The sequence below is a fragment of the Amaranthus tricolor genome, chromosome 8, assembly GCF_026212465.1.
Source record: "Amaranthus tricolor cultivar Red isolate AtriRed21 chromosome 8, ASM2621246v1, whole genome shotgun sequence".
Taxonomy (NCBI): domain Eukaryota; kingdom Viridiplantae; phylum Streptophyta; class Magnoliopsida; order Caryophyllales; family Amaranthaceae; genus Amaranthus; species Amaranthus tricolor.
The window spans coordinates 12,558,588-12,566,381 of NC_080054.1; positions in this window are offsets into that span (position 1 = coordinate 12,558,588).

A 7,794-nucleotide genomic window follows, 5' to 3' on the forward strand; every position below is an offset into this window, starting at 1 on the left:
GGCTATTCATCTCAAAGTAAGGCATATAGAGTCTATAACAAAAGAACAATGAGTGTGGAAGAATCCGTTCACATAATTTTCGATGAAACTAACTTTTTGTCAAGTGAACAGGATACAAATAATTTTAAGATTGGTCTTGCAAATCTAGAGGACGATGATGAAGAATTGAAAGTGCAAGATCAAGGAACAGCTGGTGAACAGCCGGTTCCAGCAGAAGCAGAAAGTACTGATCAAGTTCAGGAACTGCCAGAACATCAAGAACAGCAGACTGTTCCCAATCCAGCTGTTCCCACAGATGAGCAGAACAATCCAGTAGCTGAACAGAATGTTAATTGAGCTGATGAACCAGAACATGCTACTGTTCCCACAAGAGATTTTGTGCCAAAACCTTGGAGATATCAAAAATACCATCCTCTTGATTTGATTGTAAGTGATTTGAATAAAGGAACACAAACTCGGTCTCAAATGAGAAATTTTTGTGCACATTTTGCGTTCCTATCATCACTTGAACCCAAAAATCACGAAGAAGCTCTAAAGGATTCCGAATGGGTTGTAGCCATGCAAGATGAATTGAACGAATTTGAAAGGAGCAAAGTATGGCATTTAGAACCTAAACCAAAACACAAGAAGGTAATTGTTTTGAAGTGGGTATTTCGGAACAAACTAGATGAGCATGGAATAATTGTAAGAAACAAAGCAAGGCTCGTGGTCAAAGGGTACAATCAACAAGAAGGTATTGATTATACTGAGACATTTGCTCCAGTAGCAAGGTTAGAAGCTATTAGAATTTTAATTTCTTTTGCTGCATTTATGAACTTTAAATTATATCAAATGGATGTGAAATGTGCTTTCTTGAATGGTTTTCTTGATGAAGAAGTTTTTGTTGAACAACCGCCTGGCTTTGAGAATACCTCGTGTCTTGATCATGTCTATAAGCTTGATAAAGCTCTTTATGGGTTGAAACAAGCTCCAAGGCAATGGTATGAAAGACTATCAAAGTTTTTGATCCAAAATGACTTTATTAGAGGTAAAATTGATAAAACCTTATTCTTTAAGAATAAAGGTTCCAATATATTAGTTGTTCAAATATATGTTGATGATATTATTTTTGGTGCCACAAATGAATTGCTATGTAAAGAATTTGCTAACCTTATGAGCACTGAATTTGAAATGAGCATGATGGGAGAATTAAATTTCTTTCTTGGTTTGCAAATTAAACAAACTGCTAATGGTATCTTTATTCATCAACAAAAATATATAAAAGAACTTCTTAAGAAATATGGCTTGAATAACGCTAAAACCAACCATACACCCATGGCTACTAATGTAAGATTAGATGAAGATACAAATGGAACAAATATTGACCAAACTATGTATAGAGGCATGATTGGATCTTTATTATATCTAACTGCTAGTAGACCCGATATTTGATTTAGTGTTGGTCTATGTGCGAGATTTCAATCTAACCCTAAAGAATCACATCTAACTGCAGTAAAACGTATTTTGAGATATCTAAAGGGAACATATGATTTATCATTATTTTATCCTAAAAGTGATGTCTTTGATTTGAAAGGCTTTAGTGATGCAGATTATGCAGGAGATCTTGTTAATAGAAAAAGCACGTCAGGTATGGTACAATTTCTTGGCTCATGTTTAGTTTCGTGGAGTTCCAAGAAACAAAACACTGTTGCATTATCAACTGCTGAAGCTGAGTACGTAGCAGCAGCAGCTTGCTGTTCCCAAATGATATGGATAAAGTAGCAGCTAAGAGACTTTGGTATTAAGTATGCATGTGTTCCTATTTATTGCGATAATACCAGTGCCATATGCATATCCAAAGATCCAGTGCATCACTCACGAGTAAAGCACATCCATATTAGGCATCATTTTCTTAAGGATAATGTTGAAAATAAAAATATTACTGTTAAGCATGTAAACACTAACGAGCAAATAGCAGATATCATGACCAAACCGCTTCCAAGGGAACAGCATGAGAAAATGAGATTGGAACTTGGCATGATCAAGCTGCATTAAAGGAAGTGTCATATATGATTCTTAGAGACAAAATAAAAATTGAAAATGATCAATCAACCACAATAAACTTGATTGAAAGATCAATTATCAAAAGGATCAGGTACGCATTTTTTAAAGGTATATACCTTGGATGTTCTTATGATTGCATGATTATTTTGATCAAACGGTAGTAGCATAATATTATCATTTTCTTATTATAAATATATAATAAAAATAAAAAAAAAATATAATATAAAAATTTTTTTTTCCAGCAATTTTTTTAGGAAGTAGGAGTTGAATCATCGAATTCATCTGTCTCCATTTCGTGTCTCTGTGTCAAAATGCATAAATAAGGAAAATGGAACACTTAAAACCTATAGAAGTAACCGTCACCTCTCACATAAATAAACCCACTCCCTCACGTTACATCTTTCACTTCATAATCATTACCCTTTCCCTTACACTCAACCCTAAACCGTCATTCTCTCCATTACTCTTTCTTTTCTCTCTCAAAACATCCATGAAGACCAAGAATCAGAATCCTAAAATGAAGCAACCTGTACCTCTTCAAGTCATTTACCCACCTTCTCACACTCCTAAGCCTGAGTCTTCATCAAAAGAACAGGAGGGAACCCCCATCTCCCCGGAAACTCATGCAGGCCGTAAGAGAACAAGAGGATCCAAGACACCTCTAACACGTTCTGTCAAGAAAATCAAGGTAACCCACTACTTGAACGGTGAGGAACTATCTAAAGAAATGTCAGTTGGCTTTGGCCTTGACAAAGAATGGTATGAGACTACAAACTTTCCTCAATTTCACAAAATTCTCAAACTCAACATTGGGAATCACTCATGGGCGATTACTGCTGCAATCCCATTTACCCAGAAATTATGCGTGAGTTCATCTCTAATTTTTCTATTCATGATGGAGTTTGTTCTAGTTCAATTAAAGAAATTGAAATTGAATTTGATAGTTTGACGTTAGGAGAGTGGCTAGGAGTGCCAGCCACTGGTTTTGATGTTTACTATGTTGGGTCTAAAATTGCGTTTTCTGGAATTGATGAGAAGGATGTTTGGAGATGTTTAGGTGTTAGGCAAAAGAAAGGTAAAGTGAGTCACAATGTTTTGTCCCCCTTACACAAGTTACTGTACAACATTGCTCGAAGGTTTATTTTACCACGAAATTCAAAACGTAGTGAGGTAAGTCTTCGAGATGCCACTTTGATTTACTGTATGGTGAACAATATAAAGATTAATTTTCCTTCCTTGATGATTTCGCATTTAAATGATTGTATAGCCAAAAGATGTATGGTAGGCTATGGTGGTTTGTTGTCCTGGATTTTCTCCAAATTTGATGTTCCACTTGGTGATTATAATTTTCCAATGGGTCCCAGTAACATGATAGGTGCAAAATGTTTGAGCAATTTGCGCCTTCAATTAAATGAGGAAGGGATCCTTGAAAATGCTGTGGAACAGGTTGAGATTGATTCTGATGATGAGGAACAGGAGGAAGAGGAGAAGGAGAAGGAAAAACAGGAGGAAGAAGGGAAGGAAAAGGAGGGACAGGAGGAAGAGGAAGAAGTTGAAAAGGAGGAACAGGAGAAGGAAGGAGCTGGAGTTAAGGAACAGGAGGTTGTTCCTACTGATAAGGAGGAAGAAGACAAGGGGATGGGACCTGAAGTTACTCTTGATGATGACTCTAGGGCTGAACCCAGTCATTTTCCCTCACCAAAGCCAACCACTCCACCATCCCATCATTTCCCATCACCACCACCATCACCAACACCAAGATTGCCACCACCATCATTTCACAGACAAAGCTTTGATCAGGAAACTGTTCCTACTGCCCACTTATACTCCATTCTCCTCAAGCTTGATGATTTGCAGGATCGCTTCTTCAAATTTCAAGATGAGATTCGTGTTTCCCTAGCCTCATTAGCTGACCAGATGACTCAAATGGAGGCTCGTCTTGGTGCTAAATTGGACACAGTGGATGTGGAAACAGAATATATTGATGAAGATGCTCCTGCTTCCTAGTTCTCCTTTAATATCTTTTATGTTTCATTGCTACTATCTCTGTCACCAAACAATTTCTTTGCCTTTTGGTACCAGCTGGGGTACACCTCTTAAACATTGTTAACTTTGTTAAACCTTTTTACATATGCTACTATCTGTTAGGTTTGATTAGTCGTTGCTTATCATGCTTGCATTCATTGTGTTCCTTAAATATTTGCTTCCTATTCTATCTTTGACTATATATAGTGCTGTGGTTTGATTGCTTATCTTCTTTTTGATTGATGTCAAAAGGGGGAATATTTGGCACAAACTTAAATAATGCTTGAGCATGTTTGAGATCTAGTTAAATCTATTATGTTGGGATTATGGATTAAAGTGCTGGTTTGGTTTCTGATGTTTGGTTTTGGATGTTTGTGTTGCTAGCTGTTAGTTGTTGCTCATTGATATTGAAACTAGGTTTTCTATTGAGTTAAGGATAATTTATGCTGAATTAATATAAAGTTGTTGTTTTGATTATTTCTAGAGTAACTTGTTTCATGACATTTAGTTAAGAAGAGTTGTTTTGATCTCTAACATACTCTTCAACATTGGTTTACTCTATTTTGTTTTTAAGTTTGTTTGAAAAGTTTGTCATCATCAAAAAGGGGGAATTTGTTGGACCTCTTGAGTTTTGATGATGACTACACTTTAGCAAATATGTGTTTAGAGATTTTGTGCAGGTCGATATCCGATTAATTGTGATCGTTGATAGTACCTATGGCTTAGTTCATGGGAATATACATGTCAAAAGGTTTCAAGAGATGTTAGAAGAGTATATCACGTGGGATGTAAAATGGAGACAGGAAGTCTACTGTTCCCAGGTTTGATGTTCTAGCAAGTTGGAATTTGGAGACAGCAAAGTGTTCTCAAACTGAAGTCAATTTGCGTTAGCTAATAAATTCTATCTTTTATTTTTTAGTTAATGTATTTAAATTAATTGGTTGCATTAGTTTATTAAAGTTAATTGGCAAAAAGAATTTCTAAAATTCCTTACGTGGTGGTTTCAAGATTAATTCCTTATTTTTATGAGATAAACTTGGATCTACTAAAAAGTAGGAACAACAGTTAGGTCTTAATTATTTTTGGATTTTCTGAAAAATAATAAAATTAATCTTTTCCTAAAAATAGTAAAAATAACAATTATCTAAGAATTAGTCAAAAGATAACCGTTTTTAGAATTAGTCAAAAGATAACTGTTTTACTAAACCGTTTTCTAAATATAGCATGAAGTTCCAGCCATTAATTTGGGGAACAGGAATTACTACTGAAGAAACTGCTACTTTAGGGACAACGGTTATCAGGGAACAGCGGTTATCAGGAATAGCGGTTACTGGTTGCCTTAACCGTTTGTTTGATTTATTCAAAGGCTGAAGTATTAACCGTTTTGTGATTCATTCAGCATCATTCATTGATCCATGACTAAGGATAATGGGTTGGAATATTTTTCTATTTTTAGAAATTTATTTTATTATAAATAAGCTAACTAGCTCGGTTTTTTTAAAATGGAGAAAAAACGCATGCTTTAAGAGAAAAATAATTTTTGTGCGTTTGATTTTGAAATTCTACAAGTAATATTTTGTGCTTTTAAATTGCCAATTAATTCATAATATTTACTTGTGCAACTCTTTGATTTATTTTAGAGAATTTCTATCCTTTTTGTAAGGGATTTTGAGAGTTTATGTAATTAGACTCGGGTGAGTCTAAGGGGGAAGTTAGATAGCTTTTAGTGAAGCTAGAGAGGATTAGCTTATTGTAAAGCTAAGTTTGTTGCTTTGAGTAAAGCAATTAGAGAGTGAAGAGTTGGCCTAGTTGTTTCGCTTCGAGTGAAGTAAGGTGTTTATTGTAATTGTAACTAATTGCCTTAAACATAGTGAAGTTGTTAGAAATCCCAAGTGGTCGTGGTTTTTCCTTTTGTTTAGGCCCAAAAGGTTTCCACGTAAAATCGTGTGTCTCTCTTATTATTTTGCTCTTAGTTTAAGCTTTATTTATTTTGAATAATTCAGCAAAAACAGGGCACAATCGCTTAAACTTGCAACAACAACAATTCACCCCCCCTCTTGTTGCTGTTCCCGTTCCTAATTGAATCAACAAGAATCAATGAGTATTGTAGAATGAACGATGAAGAATGAAAAAGGATCTATGAGTATTGTAGAATGAACGATGAAGAATGAACAAGGATCAATGATCAATAATGAATGAACGAAGAAGAATGGTCAAGGATCAATGATCATTGAAGAATGAACGATGAAGAATGAACGATGAAGAATGAACAAGGATCAATGAGCATTGTAGAATGAACGATGAAGAAGGAACAAGGATCAATGCTCAATAATGAATGAACGATTAAGAACGAACAAGGATCAATGATCATTGAAGAATGAACAATGAAGAATGAACCAGGATCAATGATCAATGAACAACAAACGATGAAGAATGAAAAAGGATCAATGAGTATTGTAGAATGAAAGATGAAGAATGAAAAAGGATCAATTAACAATAATGAATGAACGATGAATAATGAACAAGGATCAATGATAATTGAAGAATAAACGATAAAGAATGAACAAGGATAAATAATCATTGAAGAATTAAATATGAAGAATGAACAAGGATCAATGATCAATAATGAATGAACGATCAAGAATGATCAAGGATCAATGATCATTGACGAATGAACGATGAAGAATGAACAAGGATCAATGATTAATGAACGATGAAGAATGAACAAGGATCAATGATCATTGAAGAATGAATGATGGAGAATGAACAATGATCAAAGAGCATTGAAGAATGAACGATGAAGAATGAACAAGGATCAATGATCAATGATCAATGAACAATGAACAATGAAGAATGAACAAAGATCAATGATCAATAATGAATGAACGATGAAGAATGAACAAGTATCAATGATCATTGAAGAATAAATGATGAAGAATGAACAATGATCAATGATCATTGAAGAATGAACGATGAAGAATGAACAAGGATCAATGATCAATGATCAATAATGAATGAACGATTAAGAAAGAACAAGGAACAATGATCAATAATGATTGAACGATGAAGAATGAACAAGGATCAATGATCATTGAAGAAAGAATGATGAAGAATGAATAAGGATCAATGATCAATGAACAATGAACGATAAAGAATGAACAAGGATCAATGAGTATTGTAGAACGAATGATGAAGAATGAACTAGGATCAATGATCAATAATGAATGAACGACGAAGAATGAACAAGGATCAATGGTCAATAATGAATGAATGATGAAGAATGAACAAGGATCAATGATAATTGAAGAAATAATGATTAAGAATGAACAAGGATCAATGATCATTGAAGAATGAACGATGAAGAATGAACAAGAATCAATGAGTATTGTAGAATGAACGATGAAGAATGAAAAAGGATCTATGAGTATTGTAGAATGAAAGATGAAGAATGAACAAGGATCAATGAGCAATAATGAACGAACGATGAAGAATGGTCAAGGATCAATGATCATTGAAGAATGAACGATGAAGTATGAACAAGGATCAATGAGCATTGTAGAATGAACGATGAAGAAGGAACAAGGATCAATGATCAATAATGAATGAACGATTAAGAACGAACAAGGATCAATGATCTTTGAAGAATGAACGATGAAGAATGAACCAGGATCAATGATTAATGAACAACAAACGATGAAGAATGAACAAGGATCAATGAGTATTGTA